Source organism: Amblyraja radiata, chromosome 46 (assembly GCF_010909765.2).
Source record: "Amblyraja radiata isolate CabotCenter1 chromosome 46, sAmbRad1.1.pri, whole genome shotgun sequence".
Lineage (NCBI taxonomy): Eukaryota > Metazoa > Chordata > Chondrichthyes > Rajiformes > Rajidae > Amblyraja > Amblyraja radiata.
Window position 1 is genome coordinate 5,604,872 of NC_046001.1, and position 17,724 is coordinate 5,622,595.

Here is a 17,724-nt window from a genome sequence, read left to right on the forward strand (position 1 = left end):
GCAGCACAGAGGACTGTTTTGGTAAGGAGAGATATCATTGTTTTTTTTGGGGGGGGGGAATTAAAGGAAGGTTCACTGAGAGGGGTTGTCTTATGGATGCCTGGGCAGGTTGGACTTCTGGAGGCTAGGAGGTGGTTTAGGTTCATTATTGCCACGTGTACTGAGGTACAGTGAAAACCCATGTTACCCAAACAGATTAGGCATATACGACACATAAATATAGTCAAACCAAATTCAGGCAAAGGGGAAGATATGGAGTGCAGAATGTAGTTCTCAGCATTGTAGCGCAACTTATTATCAACGTTTTGCCACAGTTGGCAGGGCATTGGTTAGAAACGTACAAAATTCTTAAGGGGTTGGATAGGCTAGATGCAGGAAGATTGTTCCCGATGTTGGGGAAGTCCAGAACAAGGGGTCACAGTTTAAGGATAAGGGGGAAGTCTTTTAGGACCGAGATGAGAAAATCATTTTTCACACAGAGAGTGGTGAATCTGTGGAATTTTACTTCGGAGTCACGTGAGTGACTATGTGAAGAGCCCGCTCAGCACGCAAGCGCGGCATTGCGTTCACGCAGGCAACAGCGGCGCAGCGGGAGTCAGGCGCTCCCGCTACAGTTTAAAAGACGGACCGTCAGGTAAGCCTACTCTGAGGTCGGTTTTTCTTGGCAAAAGGAGAGTTTTTGCTTTGTTCCAACAGCTAAGAAAAATGAACAGAACAAGGCTCTCCAAGAAGCCTGTCCCCCGTTCGAATCCAACAGAGGAGCGTTCCATCAGTGGGGGGCAGGAGGCGGTAGGACCGCTAACCCAGCGCTCCGCCATCCCCGACACTGAGCCGAGTCCAGTCTCGCTAGCGCCTGAGCAGCGGACTGGATGTAAAGCCACTAAGAAGACCATCCGGCCCGTGGTATCCGATTCGTCGGACGGGGACGTCTCACCGCCCGCTCGGGGCAGAAACAGCCGCAAGAGCCGCATGGAGCGGCTCGTGGAGCAAATGCTCCAGCGAGACGCGCTTCGTGAGGAGCAGTCTCGCAGGGGGAGTTCAGGCACTCCCTCCACAGTGCCTCGTGCACTGGCCATCGCTTCCCCCTCATCCGAGGGCAGCTGTGGTGACCAGGGCTGGGCTGGTCAAGAAGAGGGGTTAATGGCTGAAGAAGTCGGGAGTATGCCAGGGGTGCAGGAACAGGAAGAGCTGCTGGGTGTGGTAGACCGCTACGTGGCAGCCCCACGTGAAGGACGGCCATTAGAGCCAAAACTAGCGGCCAGCATTAACCACCTATCCAACAGGCCCCTACAGGAGCAGGTGGTTAATGAGGTCTTAGAACAATATACGGCTCCTGAAAATTGTGAATCGCTCAAAGTGCCGGCTGTCAACAGCCAAATCTGGGGGCACGTTGGGTCAAATATTCGAAATCAGGAACTAAAACTTCAGCGGATCCTCAGGCTCCTGACGTCAGCCATCACCTCATTTGCTCGTTCTGTGGATAACACAGAAATGACCACAAACCAGCAGGACACCCTCGCACTGCTGTGCAATACTCAATTTGAGATAAATAACCTCCGCAAGGAGATTATAAGACCTGCCCTCAACCCGAAATTCGCGGGTTTGTGCAAAACTCCAACCATTGAGTCAGATACACTGCTCTTTGTAATTTTGTCTGTAATTTTGCCAAAAGACAAAACAACTGAATTGGCACAATCATGTAACAATTTAATGGTCAACGAGCGACCAACTATTCGACAAGTAGCAAGAGTAATTGGGAAAATGGTAGCAGCATTTCCGGCTACACAATTTGGACCTTTGCACTATCAAAACTTACAAAGAGCAAAGGTACAGGCACTAAATGACATGCAGGTCATTATGATCATGATCATGATACCCACTGAAGCAATATCAGAGCTACAGTGGTGGGCAGAAAACGTTTGCCATAGTTCCAGCCCTATCATCATCGTTAACCCTAATTTAGTTATCCAAACAGATGCTAGTGCTCAAGGCTGGGGAGCAACTAACTCCATATCCAGCACAGGTGGTAGATGGACTAACCCAGAGTCATCGTTACTACTTACACTGGGCATTAACTATCTAGAGATGTTGGGTGCCTTTTATGGTTTAAAAGCATATGCATCAAATATGCATCACTTGCATGTTCGGTTACAAATAGATAATACTACGGTGGTGGCCTATATTAACCATATGGGCGGCATAAAATCGATATCATGCGACAAATTGGTTAACACAATCTGGCAATGGTGTGTCGAAAGACATATTTGGCTATCAGCAACTTACCTGCCAGGTAAGCTAAATACAGTGGCAGACACCAGGTCACGCAAATTTAATGACAACACCGTATGGATGTTAAACCCCAAAGTGTATGCTAAAATTATCAAGCAATATGGCACGCCAGATATCGACCTATTTGCGTCAAGGCTAAATCAGCAGATACCTATGTATGTCGCTTGGGAACCAGACCCTGAGGCAGCAGCGGTAGATGCGTTCGCGCTGGATTGGGGAAATGTCTTCTTCTATGCATTTCCTCCCTTCTGCCTCATCAGCCGGGTACTACGCAAAATACAAATGGACTCTGCTTCAGGTATTTTGATAGTACCCGACTGGCCTACACAGCCATGGTTCCCATTACTCCACGACATGGTTGTTGAAACCTCGATGATATTTCCCAGTAACCCAGAATTATTAACCACCCAGTATCTGGCATAAGCCACCCATGCCATGATAAAATCAAACTCCTGGGTTGCAGATTTTGAAAAGACCATTACTGGGACTGGGATTGTCAGAAAAAACCGTCAACACCATGTCAGCATCCCACCGAACATCCACAAGGAAACAGTACTTGTCCAGCATCAAAAAGTGGGAGAAGTACTGCTTGCATACAGGGACCACCTACTCAACCACAACAGTTACCAACGTACTGGAGTTCCTGGCAGCCCTTCACCACGATGAAGGACTCAGCTACAGTGCCATCAACACAGCTAGAAGTGCTCTGTCTGCTTATTTAACTCAGGCACCAGGACAACAGGCCATGGGGTCTCACCCGCTGGTGGTCAAACTAATGAAGGGAATTTACAACTCTAACCCCCCCAGACCTAGGTACACCCATATATGGGATGTCAGTGTGGTCCTGACATACCTCAGGGGATGGCCACCAGCCAGGTCCCTCACCTTGGAACAATCTACGCTCAAGACTATCATGTTGATGGCACTTGTATCTGCACAGAGGGTCCAGTCACTACACCTTTTGCGACTGGACAACATGATCATAGCTCCAGATCAGGTCACTTTCGTTATCCAGGGACTGATCAAACAGAGCAGACCAGGAACACCCAACCCAGTCGTAGAATTCCGGGCTTACCCGCCAAAACCACGGTTATGTGCCATGACCCACCTACTTTCCTACATAGACACAACCAAAATAATTCGAGGGAGTGAAAAAGCCTTATGGGTCAGTAACAAAAAACCTTATGGTCGGGTGACGAGCCAAACCATTTCGAGATGGCTCAAGCAGGTGCTAAAAGCTGCTGGTATAAACACTAACATGTACAAATCTCACTCCACCAGGGCAGCATCCACGTCGACGGCCAAAAGAATGGACGTGCCTATAGACCACATCCTGGCGACAGCAGGGTGGTCGGGGGAAAGAACGTTCCGAACTTTCTATAATAAGCCGTTGGCAAAACCTGCTTTATTTGCAGAGAAAATTTTACAGTCTGCAAATATTTAATTTAAGCCCAGGGGAGCAATTTAATTTTGTTGTTGTTATTGTTAATAAATACCGTTTTTGTTTTTACAAACAGATTCATTGGTTGATTACGATAACACACTTCCTCCCTCAAGGACTTCGACAGTGAGTGAAGTAAGAACTGTTACACGGTTTGTAATCACAGAGCTTTAAAATCTTCACGTAGTCACTCACGTGACTCCGAAGTAAAATAGTAAGATTAAACGAGAACTTACCAGTTTGAAGTTTGATCTGTATTTATGAGGAGTTACGATGAGGGATTATGTGCCCTCCGCTCCCACCCTCAATAATATGGGTCAAACTGATAACTGAGGTCTCATTTTCTTTACTATGTTTATTTCAATAACTGTGTCTATCTGTGATTCCACACCGCTGCTTTGAAGTATGCCGCGCATGCGTGCTGAGCGGGTTCTTCACGTAATCCCTCATCGTAACTCCTCATAAAATACAGATCAAACTTCAAACTGGTAAGTTCTCGTTTAATCTTACTATTCTCTGCCACAGAAGGTAGTTGACGCCAGTTCATTGGCTATATTTAAGAGGGAGTTAGATGTGGCCCTTGTGGCTAAAGGGATCAGGGGGTATGGAGAGAAGGCAGGTACAGGATACTGAGTTGGATGATCAACCATGATCGTATTGAATGGCGGTGCAGGCTCGAAGGGCCGAATGGCCTACTCCTGCACCTATTTTCTATATTTCTATGTTACTAGACCAATGGCCGCAGTGCAGATTGGGATATGCAGTCAGGTAAAGCATCGAACAGATATGACTTATGCTTAAAACATATTATTAAAATGTGTTCATGTTGTTTCAGCTACTCACCATTTCAGAAAGAAATAATGCTTATAAAATTATAAATACATTCTGCACTCTGTATCTTTCTCTTCGATCTACCTTTTGCATGTGAGTTAGGTTGGATTGTATTCGCGTATAATAATATCTGATTTGATTAGATAGCATGCAAACATAAGCTTTTTACTGTACCCCAGTACACATAATAATACACCTAAATCATCTTTCTTCACCTTTACAATTGAAACCTGATAAATGCATACAACTTGCCAATGCATTTTATCCTTGGATCAAAATTCTACTTGGATGAGATTTCTTTGAAAACTGCAGATATATAGGTAGCCAGCTTGTACAATTCTTTGTACCAGAGGCCAATATAATCATTCATCAATTCAATCTAATCTAAACTAATATAAGATACTCAACAACAAAAAATACTTAACACAAAAGTGATTAGACTTTTGAACTGTGCTGCTGTTTCTGGATAGGAGTTGGCAATGGGGAGCCTGTGTTCAGTGTGTGTTGAGAATAAACATAGAAACATATAAAATAGGTGCAGGAGTAGGTCATTCGGCCCTTCGAGCCTGCACCGCCATTCAATATGATCATGGCTGATCATCCAAGTCAGTATCCTGTACCTGCCTTCTCTCCATACCCCCTGATCCCTTTAGCAGTTCTAAGACCTCATTAACCACCTGCTCCTGTAGGGGCCTGTTGGATAGGTGGTTAATGCTGGCCACTAAGAAGACCATCCAGCCGGTAAGTAGGGGCGATACTAACAGGGGGGAGATTACACCTGTTTAAGGAAGCATATGAGATTATAAGACCTGCCCTCAACCCGAAATTCACGGGGTTGTGCAAAACTCCAACCATTGAGTCAGATACACTGCTCTTTGGCAAGGACCTCACCAAGAAAGTCAAAGACATGGAGGAGGCTTCCAAAACTTTCGGCCTCATGAGGGCAGGCCCCGGGACGAGCAAAACCAAAACCACAAAACCCAAGCGGCAGTACCCCATCGCGTCCACCAGTCGACGTCCACCCTATGGGACTGGTGAAAGCTCGGGATCCGCATATCACCACAGGGAGCCTTTTTTAGGCCAAGGCCCAGAACGGACCCCCTGGAAAATGCGCCAACCCCAAACCTCACAAACACGTCAGACAACGCACAAGACTCGCCATCCTGTGAAGAAGCAGAAGAAACACCCATAACCATGGAGGTAGGTGGGTCTGGTTCCTACCAGCGTATAGAAAGTAGGGGCGCTATACTAACAGGGGGGAGATTACACCTGTTTAAGGAAGCATGAGAGTCTATCACGAGTGACAAGTATATACTCAATAGCATTCGTGGATACAAAATACAGTTTACACTAGAAAAATTGCCACCAGTTCAGCATTCACCCCAGAGGGTCTTTTCCCTCTCAGTTAAAGAAAAACGAGAGGGACAAGCTGAACTGGTGAGACTAATCACAAAGGGTATCATTGAAAAAACAAAACATGAACCCTTGGAATTTGTGTCTAATATATTTACTAAAACTAAAAAAGATGGTGGATGTCGCATCATCATTGACTTAACTTCACTAAATATGTTTGTTAAGTATGTACATTTCAAAATGGAAACGTTTGTTACTGCCAAACAACTGATTTCCAAAGGATACTTCATGGCAAGCATTGACCTCAAAGATGCTTACTATTCAGTACCCATTCATAAGGATCATCGCAGATACCTGAAATTTACCTGGATGGGGCAACTATGGCAGTTTAAAGCGTTACCCAACTAATTAACGTCAGCCCCAAGATTATTCACCAAGATACTTAAACCAGCCCTGACAATATTAAGAAGACAAAAACATATTGTCATGGCATATCTTGATGATATCTTAATAGTAGGCAAAACCATGGAATTGGCTATATCAGCTGTGTCAGCTACCAAACAATTGTTTGAAACCTTGGGATTTGTCTTACATCCAGATAAATCTAAGTTGAAGCCATCCACAACCATGGACTACTTGGGCTTCACTATTAACTCAGTCCACATGTCTGTAATTTTGCCAAAAGACAAAACAACTGAATTGGCACAATCATGTAACAATTTAATGGTCAACGAGCGACCAACTATTCGACAAGTAGCAAGAGTAATTGGGAAAATGGTAGCAGCATTTCCGGCTACACAATTTGGACCTTTGCACTATCAAAACTTACAAAGAGCAAAGGTACAGGCACTAAAATGACATGCAGGTCATTATGATCATGTCATGAAATTACCCGCTGAAGCAATATCAGAGCTACAGTGGTGGGCAGAAAACGTTTGGCATAGTTCCAGCCCTATCATCATCGTTAACCCTAATTTAGTTATCCAAACAGATGCTAGTGCTCAAGGCTGGGGAGCAACTAACTCCATATCCAGCACAGGTGGTAGATGGACTAACCCAGAGTCATCGTTACTACTTACACTGGGCATTAACTATCTAGAGATATTGGGTGCCTTTTATGGTTTAAAAGCATATGCATCAAATATGCATCACTTGCATGTTCGGTTACAAATAGACAATACTACGGTGGTGGCCTATATTAACCATATGGGCGGCATAAAATCGATATCATGCGACAAATTGGTTAACACAATCTGGCAATGGTGTGTCGAAAGACATATTTGGCTATCAGCAACTTACCTGCCAGGTAAGCTAAATACAGTGGCAGACACCAGGTCACGCAAATTTAATGACAACACCGTATGGATGTTAAACCCCAAAGTGTATGCTAAAATTATCAAGCAATATGGCACGCCAGATATCGACCTATTTGCGTCAAGGCTAAATCAGCAGATACCTATGTATGTCGCTTGGGAACCAGACCCTGAGGCAGCAGCGGTAGATGCGTTCGCGCTGGATTGGGGAAATGTCTTCTTCTATGCATTTCCTCCCTTCTGCCTCATCAGCCGGGTACTACGCAAAATACAAATGGACTCTGCTTCAGGTATTTTGATAGTACCCGACTGGCCTACACAGCCATGGTTCCCATTACGGGACGACAGATGGCACAATGGGCTAAGTGTTCGGCTGGCAACCGGAAGGTAGCTGGTTCGAATCCCGCTTGGAGTGCATACTGTCGTTGTGTCCTTGGGCAAGACACTTCACCCACCTTTGCCTGTGTGTGTGGATGTAATTATGTGAAGCACTTTGGGGTCAGTGCAAGTTGACTAAAAATGTGCTATATAAATAAAGAAATTTAAATTTAATTTAATTACTCCACGACATGGTTGTTGAAACCCCGATGATATTTCCCAGTAACCCAGAATTATTAACCCACCCAGTATCTGGCATAAGCCACCCATGCCATGATAAAATAGTAAGATTAAACGAGAACTTACCAGTTTGAAGTTTGATCTGTATTTTATGAGGAGTTACGATGAGGGATTACGTGAAGAACCCGCTCAGTGCGCAGGCGCGGCATACTTCCAAGCAGCGGTGTGGAATCACAGATAGACACAGTTATTTTGAAGTAAACATAGTAAAGATAAGGAGACATCAATTTATTAGTTTGATCCATATAATGAGGGTGGGAGCGGAGGGCACGTAATCCCTCATCGTAACTCCTCATAAAATACAGATCAAACTTCAAACTGGTAAGTTCTCGTTTAATCTTACTATTTTACTTCGGAGTCACGTGAGTGACTACGTGAAGATTTCAAAGCTCTGTGATTTCAAACCGTGTAACAGTTTCATTTCACTCACTGCCGAAGTTCTTGAGGGAGGAAGTGTTATCGTAATCAACCAATGAGTCTATTTGTAGAAAAACACAATGGTATTTTTTAAACAATAACAACAAAGAATTAAGTTGCTCCCCTGGGCTTAAATTAAATATTTGCAGTTCGTAAATCTTTACTGCAAATAAACCAGGTTTTGCCAACGGCTTATTATAAAATTTCTGAACGGTCTTTTCCCCCCCACCATCCTGCTGTAGCCAGGATGTGGCCTATAGGCATGTCCATTCTTTAGCCGTCGACATGGATGCTGTCCTGGTGGAATAAAATTTGTACATGTTAGTGTTTATCCCAGCAGTTTCTAGCACCTGCTTGAGCCATCTCGCAATGGTTTGGCTCGTCACCCGACCATAAGGTTTTTGTGACTGACCCACAAGGCTTTTCATCTCCCTCGTATATTTTGGTTGTGTCTATGTAGGATAGTAGGTGAGTCATGGCACATAACCGTGGTTCTGGTGAGTAAGCCACGACTGGATTAGGTGTTCCTGGTCTGCTCTGTTTGATCAGTCGCTGGATAACGACAGATCTGGTCTGGAGCTGTGATCATGTTGTCCAGTCGCAATAGGTGTAGTGACTGGACCCTCTGAGCGGATACAAGTGCCATCAACATGAGCGTCTTTAGTGTAGCTTGCTCGTGGCCGGGGGATCTGGCTGGTGGCCATTCCCTGAGATATGTCAGGACCACACTGATATCCCAAATATGGGTATACCTGGGCTTAGGGCTTGATATTGTAAATGCCCTTCATCAGTTTTACCACCAGTGGATGGGATCCCATCGCCTGTTGTCCTGGCGCTGGTTGTTGATGGCACTGTAGCTGATCCCTACATCGTGGTGTAGATAGGCCAGGAACTCCAGTATGTTGGTGGCTGTAGCTGTTGCGTATGTCGTCCCTGTTTCCTGGCAGTACTTCTCCCTTTTTTGATGCTGGTTAAGTACTGCCTCTGGTGGATGTTCGAAGGGATGCCGACATGGTGATGGTTTGTTTGGACAATCCCAGTTCCAGGTAAGGTCTGTTCAAACATGCAACCCAGGCGTTTAATTTTCTCATGGCATGGGTGTTTAGCTTACCTGGTAGGTAAGTAGCTGATAGCCAAATATGTCTTTCGACACACCATTGCCAAATCATGTTGACCAATTTGTCGCATGACAATGATTTTATGCCACCCATATGGTTAATATAAGCCATCACCGTAGTATTTATCAATTTGTAACCGAACATGCAAGTGCTGCATATTGGATACATATGCTTTTAAACCATAAAAGGCGCCCAACATCTCTAGATAGTTAATGCCCAGTGTAAGTAGTAATGATGACTCTAGGTTAGTCCATCTACCACCTGTGCTGGAAATGGAGTTAGTCGCTCCCCAGCCTTGAGCACTGGCATCTGTTTTAGTAACTAAAGTAGGGTTAGTGATAAAGATAGGGCTGAAACTATGCCAAACGTTTTCTGCCCACCACTGTAGCTCTGATATTGCTTCAGTGGGTACGTTCATGACACGACCATAGTGACCTGTATGTCGTTTTATTGCCTGTACCTTTGCTCTATGTATTTTTTATTTTTTTTGGATAGTGCAAAGGTCCGAATTGAGTAGCCGGAAATGCTGCTACCATTTTCCCAATTACTCTTGCTACTTGTCGAATATCCTTTGGAATTCAGTTGTTTGGCAGTAACATATGTCTCCATTTTGAAATGTATATACTTAACAAATTTGTTTAGTGATGTTAAGTCAATGATGATGCGACAGCCACCATCTTTTTTGGTTTTAGTGAATATATTCGATACAAATTCCAAAGGTTCATGTTTGGTCTTTTTGATGACCCCCTTTGTGATAAGTCTCACCAGTTCAGCTTGTCCCTCACGTTTCTCTTTGACGGAGGGAGAAATACTCTTTGGGGCCATTGTTGAACTGGCGGCGTTTTTTTTTTTGTTTTTTTTTTTTTGTTTTTTTTCTGACATGAATTGTATTTTATATCCACTATGCTTCAAACCGGTGCAATCTACCTCCTGTTAGTATTAAGCCTCCACCTCCCAAAAGGTGATAGGAACCAGACCCACCTACCTCCATGGTTACGGGTATTTCCTCTGATTCCCTTTGGTCGGCTTGCGAGGTGTCTGATGTGGCGTGTTTGTTGGGGGCTGGCGCATTTTCCATGGGGTCCGCTCTGGGCCCTGGTCTAAAAAAGACTTACGGTGAAAGTAAGCGGACCCCGAGCTTTCACCAGTGTTGAATGGTGGATGTTTACTGGTGGATGCGGCGGGGTGCTGCCACTTGGTGGTGTGTGTTTTCAGTTTGCTCGTTTTATACCCTGCCTTCCCGAAGAGCAGCCTGTCTGGCTTATCGGCTGGTGTTTTACACAGCCCAGCAATCGAGGACTGATGGCAGGTTTGATGATTTCTTTCCGCAGATTATTAATTTCAACCTGCGTGTTACACAACAACGCGAGTGTATCCTGTTGATTGGTGGTCATCTCGGTGTTGTTTATACAACGAGCAAACGAAGTGATGCCTGCTGTCAATAGTCGGAGTATCCACTGCAGCTTTAGCTCGTGGTGCCGGATGGTTGCCCCAATGTGTCCCCAGATTTGGCTGTTCACCGCTGGTACTTTTTAGAGGTTCACAGTTCTCCGGCGCCTTCATTAATCACCTGCCCCTGCAGAGCTCTGTTGGAAAGGTGATTGATACTTGCCGCTAGTTTGGCCTCTAGCGGTTCCCCTGCATGGGGTTTTGACACATAGCGGCCCACTACACCAAGCAGCTGTTCCTGCTCCTGCACCCCCTGCATACTCCCGAAATCTTCAGCCATAACCCCTTGTTCTGGACCAGCCCAGTCCTGGCCCCCAAAGCTATCCTCTGGAAAGGAGGATGCAATGGACAGTGCAGGAGGCACTGTAGAGGGAGTGCCTGACTTCCCTCTGCAAGAGCTCCCCTCCCGGGGTGCACCTTGCTGGAGCACCTGCTCCAAGAGCCGCTCCATGCGGCTCAGGCGGCTGTCCCTCCCCCTCCTGGGTGGAGAGACGTCCCCGTCCGACGAGTCGGATGCCACCGGCCGGTTGCTCTTCAGTTTGGCTTTGCCTCCAGCCCGCTGTTCAGACATTAGCGGAGCTGGAATCGGCTCGGTGTCGGGGATAGCGGTGCGCCCGGATAGCGCTCCTACCGCCTGTTGCTGCCCCCCCCTTCTCCTCTTGCGGAGTTGGACGGGGACAGATTTCGAAAGTCTTGTTTTTTCTTTTCGCGAGAGCGCTCTTTCTGCGCATCTCGCTGGAGCTGCTCCAATTGCTGTTGGATGCAGCTCAGGCGGCTGTCTCTCCTTCATTTTAGGTAGAGACATGTCCCCGTCCGACGAATCGGACGCCACCGGCCGGATGCCTGTTCGGATGGCTAGATGTCCAGCCCGCAGTTCAGGCATTAGCGGGACTGGGCTCGGCGCGGTGATGGGGATTGCGGTGCGCCCGGTTCCTACCGCCTTCTTCTGGAGCTTTTGCCTTGTAGATGCGAGAGCGCCCCTCAAGCAGCGCGTCTCGCAGGCACCTGCTCCGTGAACCGCTCCAGCGGCTCAGGCGGCTCTCTCTCCCCCCGTGCGGGTGGAGAGACGTCCCGTCCCAAATCGGGAACACCTGCCGGATGCCTCTCGAGTGGCTATGCTTCCAGCCCGCTGCTCAGGTACTAGCGGGCTGGCCTCGGCACGGTGTCGGGGAATTACGGAACACCGGGTAACGCTCCTACCGCCTGTTGCTGCCCCCCTTCCCCCCGACGGGAAACCGTTCCTCCTTGAACAGGGGACAGTTTTGTTCCAGAGCCTTTTTCTCTGCCTGTAAAAAACACAAGCAGAAAAAAGGCTCACCTGTAAAAGAAACCCCGACCTCAGGGTACTCACCTGACGGTCCGGTTCATCCTGTAACGGGACAGCCTAACTCCCGTTGCGGCCGCTGTTGCACTGCTGGCGTAATGCCGCGCCTGCGCACTGAGCGGGTTCTTCACGTAGTCATTCACGTGACTCCGAAGTAAAATCAAACTCCTGGGTTGCAGATTTTGAAAAGACCATTACTGGGACTGGGATTGTCAGAAAAAAACGTCAACACCATGTCAGCATCCCACCGAACATCCACAAGGAAACAGTACTTGTCCAGCATCAAAAAGTGGGAGAAGTACTGCTTGCATACAGGGACCACCTACTCAACCGCAACAGTTACCAACGTACTGGAGTTCCTGGCAGCCCTTCACCACGATGAAGGACTCAGCTACAGTGCCATCAACACAGCTAGAAGTGCTCTGTCTGCTTATTTAACTCAGGCACCAGGACAACAGGCCATGGGGTCTCACCCGCTGGTGGTCAAACTAATGAAGGGAATTTACAACTCTAACCCCCCCAGACCTAGGTACACCCATATATGGGATGTCAGTGTGGTCCTGACATACCTCAGGGGATGGCCACCAGCCAGGTCCCTCACCTTGGAACAATCTACGCTCAAGACTATCATGTTGATGGCACTTGTATCTGCACAGAGGGTCCAGTCACTACACCTTTTGCGACTGGACAACATGATCATAGCTCCAGACCAGGTCTCTTTCGTTATCCAGGGACTGATCAAACAGAGCAGACCAGGAACACCCAACCCAGTCGTAGAATTCCGGGCTTACCCGCCAGAACCACGGTTATGTGCCATGACCCACCTACTGTCCTACATAGACACAACCAAAATAATTCGAGGGAGTGAACAAGCCTTATGGGTCAGTAACAAAAAACCTTATGGTCGGGTGACAAGCCAAACCATTTCGAGATGGCTCAAGCAGGTGCTAAAAGCTGCTGGTATAAACACTAACATGTACAAATCTCACTCCACCAGGGCAGCATCCACGTTGACGGCCAAAAGAATGGACGTGCCTATAGACCACATCCTGGCGACAGCAGGGTGGTCGGGGGAAAGAACGTTCCGAACTTTCTATAATAAGCCGTTGGCAACCTGCTTTATTTGCAGAGAAAATTTTACAGTCTGCAAATATTTAATTTAAGGCCAGGGGAGCAATTTAATTTTGTTATTGTTAATAAATACCGTTTTTGTTTTTACAAACAGATTCATTGGTTGATTACGATAACACACTTCCTCCCTCAAGGACTTCAACAGTGAGTGAAGTAAGAACTGTTACACGGTTTGTAATCACAGAGCTTTAAAATCTTCACGTAGTCACTCACGTGACTCCGAAGTAAAATAGTAAGATTAAACGCGAACTTACCAGTTTGAAGTTTGATCTGTATTTTATGAGGAGTTACGATGAGGGATTATGTGCCCTCCGCTCCCACCCTCAATAATACGGGTCAAACTGATAACTGAGGTCTCCTTTTCTTTACTATGTTTATTTCAATAACTGTGTCTATCTGTGATTCCACACCGCTGCTTTGAAGTATGCCGCGCATGCGTGCTGAGCGGGTTCTTCACGTAATCCCTCAACGTAACTCCTCATAAAATACAGATCAAACTTCAAACTGGTAAGTTCTCGTTTAATCTTACTATTCTCTGCCACAGAAGGTAGTTGACGCCAGTTCATTGGCTATATTTAAGAGGGAGTTAGATGTGGCCCTTGTGGCTAAAGGGATCAGGGGGTATGGAGAGAAGGCAGGTACAGGATACTGAGTTGGATGATCAACCATGATCGTATTGAATGGCGGTGCAGGCTGTGGCCGAGAATTCCACAGATTCACCACTCTCTGTGTGAAAAATGTTTTTCTCATCTCGGTCCTAAAAGATTTCCCCCTTAACCTTAAACTGTGTGACCCCTTGTTCTGGACTTCCCCAACATCAGGGACAATCTTCCTGCATCTAGCCTGTCCAACCCCTTAAGGATTTTGTCCCCTCAATCTTCTAAATTCTAGCAAGTACAAGCCGAGTCTATCCAGTCTTTCTTCATATGAAAGTCCTGACATCCCAGGAATCAGTCTGGTGAACCTTCTCTGCAATTGGATTCACCTATTCCTGAAGAAGGGTTTCGGCCCGAAACGTTGCCCATTTTCTTCGCTCCATAGATGCTGCCGCACCCGCTGAGTTTCTCTGGCAATTTTGTCTACCTTCGATTCTCCAGCATCTGCAGTTCCTTCTTGAAACCCTTCTTCAGTTTGGTGCATTGGAATTCTGTGCTTCAGCAAGGTGAATTCAGTGGATGTTCTTGGGATCTCTTCCTCCTACTTGGCCAGTGCCAGTGATTGAGTATGTTGAAGGCTGTAAGCCACTGGGAACAAGAAAGTATGAGAATTGGGCATGGAAGAGGGCCCGATTAGCCACAATTTTATTGCGATCATCTGGAATAAGTGACAATTTATTGAATATATATTTGTTGTGCTGTTATTTTTAACGTGCCTGTAAAGTTGCGGCAAGTTGCAGTCCTGGTGTAAGTGACAATTAAATACTCTTGACGCTTGATACATGAATAGCAGGGGCAGGTTTAAAGAGCATTTATCCTGCCACTATTCCTTACATTCTGAAAGTATCCCTACCCTGAGGCAGGGTCTCGGCTACCATTGACCATCCCTCTGCCTCCACAGATGCTGCTTGTCCCACCGGATGTTTGTCCAACAGTTTGTTTTTTGTTCTAAATTCCAGCACCTGCAGTCTATAGTGTCTCTGTCTCAACCTTATCTCATACTTTTGTTAGTTGTACGCTCAGCTCCGTGGCTGAGATGTGTATCACAGTTTAAGGATAAGGGGGAAATCTTTTAGGACCGAGATGAGAAAAACATTTTTCACACAGAGAGTGGTGAATCTGTGGAATTCTCTGCCACAGAATGTAGTTGAGGCCAGTTCATTGGCTATATTTAAGAGGGAGTTAGATGTGGCCCTTGTGGCTAAAGGGATCAGGGGGTATGGAGAGAAGGCAGGTACAGGATACTGAGTTGGATGATCAGCCATGATCATATTGAATGGCGGTGCAGGCTCGAAGGGCCGAATGGCCTACTCCTGCACCTATTGTCTATGTTTCTATGTTTCTATGTATGAATTAGACCAAGGGTGGCTCTCTGCCCAAAATTGCCGTCCATTCCGATTGGCACGGTGGCACACGGAGGATCATGGGTGCACGCCAATGCATCTCCCCTCCGTCTGTGTTGGGTGGCATCACACTGGCCCACTACCGCCACCTAGTGGGAGTGAGCGTTCATCAAAATCTTCACTCACCGAAGAAGATTTCATTTTGCCGTGGGTTTCAATGCAAAAACCGCAGTATTCGGCATCAAAGCCGTTCCATCCAGAGGGCAATTATACATGGAAAATGAATGCCAATTATGCAAATTTGCATCTTATACTGCAAACAAATAACTTTAATTAAAAATATCAACAGTGGCTTGCCTCACAGCCAGAGATCCAGGTTCGATCCTGACCTCGGGTGCTGTCTGTGTGAGGTTTGCACGTAATTCCCGTGAACCATGTGGGATTCCCCTGGGTGCTCTGATTTCCTCCCCAATCCCAAAGACATGCTGGTAGGTAAATCCTCCACACTGTAAATGGGTGGTGGGGAAAATCAGGGGAGGTGGATGGTGGAAAGGAATAGGTTACTGGAACGTGTGGGGAAGCCGGTACTGTTAAATGTATTCTGAGACATTGAGAATTTATGAAGATTTTTTGTGGAAACAAGGAACTGCAGATGCTGCAAAAGGACACAAAGTGCTGGAGTAACTCAGCGGATCAGGCAGCATGTTGTTTAAGAAGGAACTGCAGATGCTGGAAAATTGAAGGTACACAAAAATGCTGGAGAAACTCAGCGGGTGCAGCAGCATCTATGGAGCGAAGGAAATAGGCAACGTTTCGGGCCGAAACCCTTCTTCAGACTGATGGGGGTGGAAGGGGCCGGGAGAAGAAAGGAAAAAGGAGTAGGAGGAGCCCGAAGGCTGAGGGATCAGGCAGCATCTCTGGCGAGCATGGACAGGTGATGTTTTGTTCTGGGAATGTCTAGAATGTCACCTAACCATGTTCTCCAGAGATGATGCCTGACCCGCTGAGTTACTCCAGCACTCTGTGAAACGTCACCTATCCATGTTCTCCACAGATGCTGCCTGACCCTCTGAGTTACTCCAGCACTCTGTGAAACGTCACCTATCCATGTTCTCCACAGATGCTGCCTGACCCGCTGAGTTACTCCAGCACTCTGTGAAACGTCACCTATCCATGTTCTCCACAGATGCTGCCTGACCCGCTGAGTTACTCCAGCACTCTGTGAAACGTCACCTATCCATGTTCTCCACAGATGCTGCCTGACCCGCTGAGTTACTCCAGCACTCTGTGAAACGTCACCTATCCATGTTCTCCACAGATGCTGCCTGACCCGCTGAGTTACTCCAGCACTCTGTGAAACGTCACCTATCCATGTTCTCCACAGATGCTGCCTGAGCTGCTGAGTTACTCCAGCACTTTGTGCCTATCCTTGAACAAAACAGAGTCTAAAGGTCAGCTGTGGAAGACTGGTCACAAATGCAAGACAAGCTTTAGATGGGCCCAGAAATTTGATTGCTTAAGTGCTACATTTTTGTATATTATTCAATTCAAATCCTATAAATTTTTAAATGGACAGTCATGGAAAATTGGGCTCTCATCATGTGGGATTGTGAATCCGTAATTTTCCTTCTTGGTCTAGATACATATGGAGGAACCCTGACATGCCAATGGGATCCAATTCATGCAAAGCACATCTGGACACCACTTCTGCAATTTTCATTTGTGCGTGAAAATGTCTGTTGGCTCACCATGAACCAACTGGTTAATGTGACTTCATATAAACCAGCTAATTTAAAAGGACTTGAGTTGAACCAGATGATCGTACTGTCCAGAATCGTACCATCAGCTATCACAAACCAAGCTTGAGGCAGTAGTACCTCCTTGTGATCTGAACTGATATTGGGACTTGAGCATCATCAGTCATTTGGAAGAAAGCAGAGCATGCCTTTCGAGTCCCTTTCAGGGAGTCATTAAGTTGGTAAGGGATTGACCAGGATGTTGCCAATGTTTGAGTTATAGGGAGAGGTTGGATTGGCTGAGCATTGGAGGCTGAAGGGTGTCCTTATTGAGGTGTACAAGATCATTGGGGTGGGACAGATAAAGTGAATCCTCACAGCCATTTTCCCAGGGGATTTGATTCTAAAACTGGAGCGCATGGTTTATGGTGGGAAGGGAAAGATTTTAGAGGGATCTCACTGTGAAACTTTTTCACACGGAGGGTAGTCCGTATCTGGAACGAGCTGCCAGAGGAAGCTATAGACGCGAATATAATTATGAATTTTAAAACACGTTTGAACAGATATACGGACAGGAAGGGTTCAGAAGGACATGGGCCAAATGCAGGCAGATGGGACTAGCCCAATATGCCAATATGGCATGGACCGAAGGGCCTGTTTCTGTGTTGTGATTCTGACAGTCCAAAGCGTTTTGGAGCCAATGAG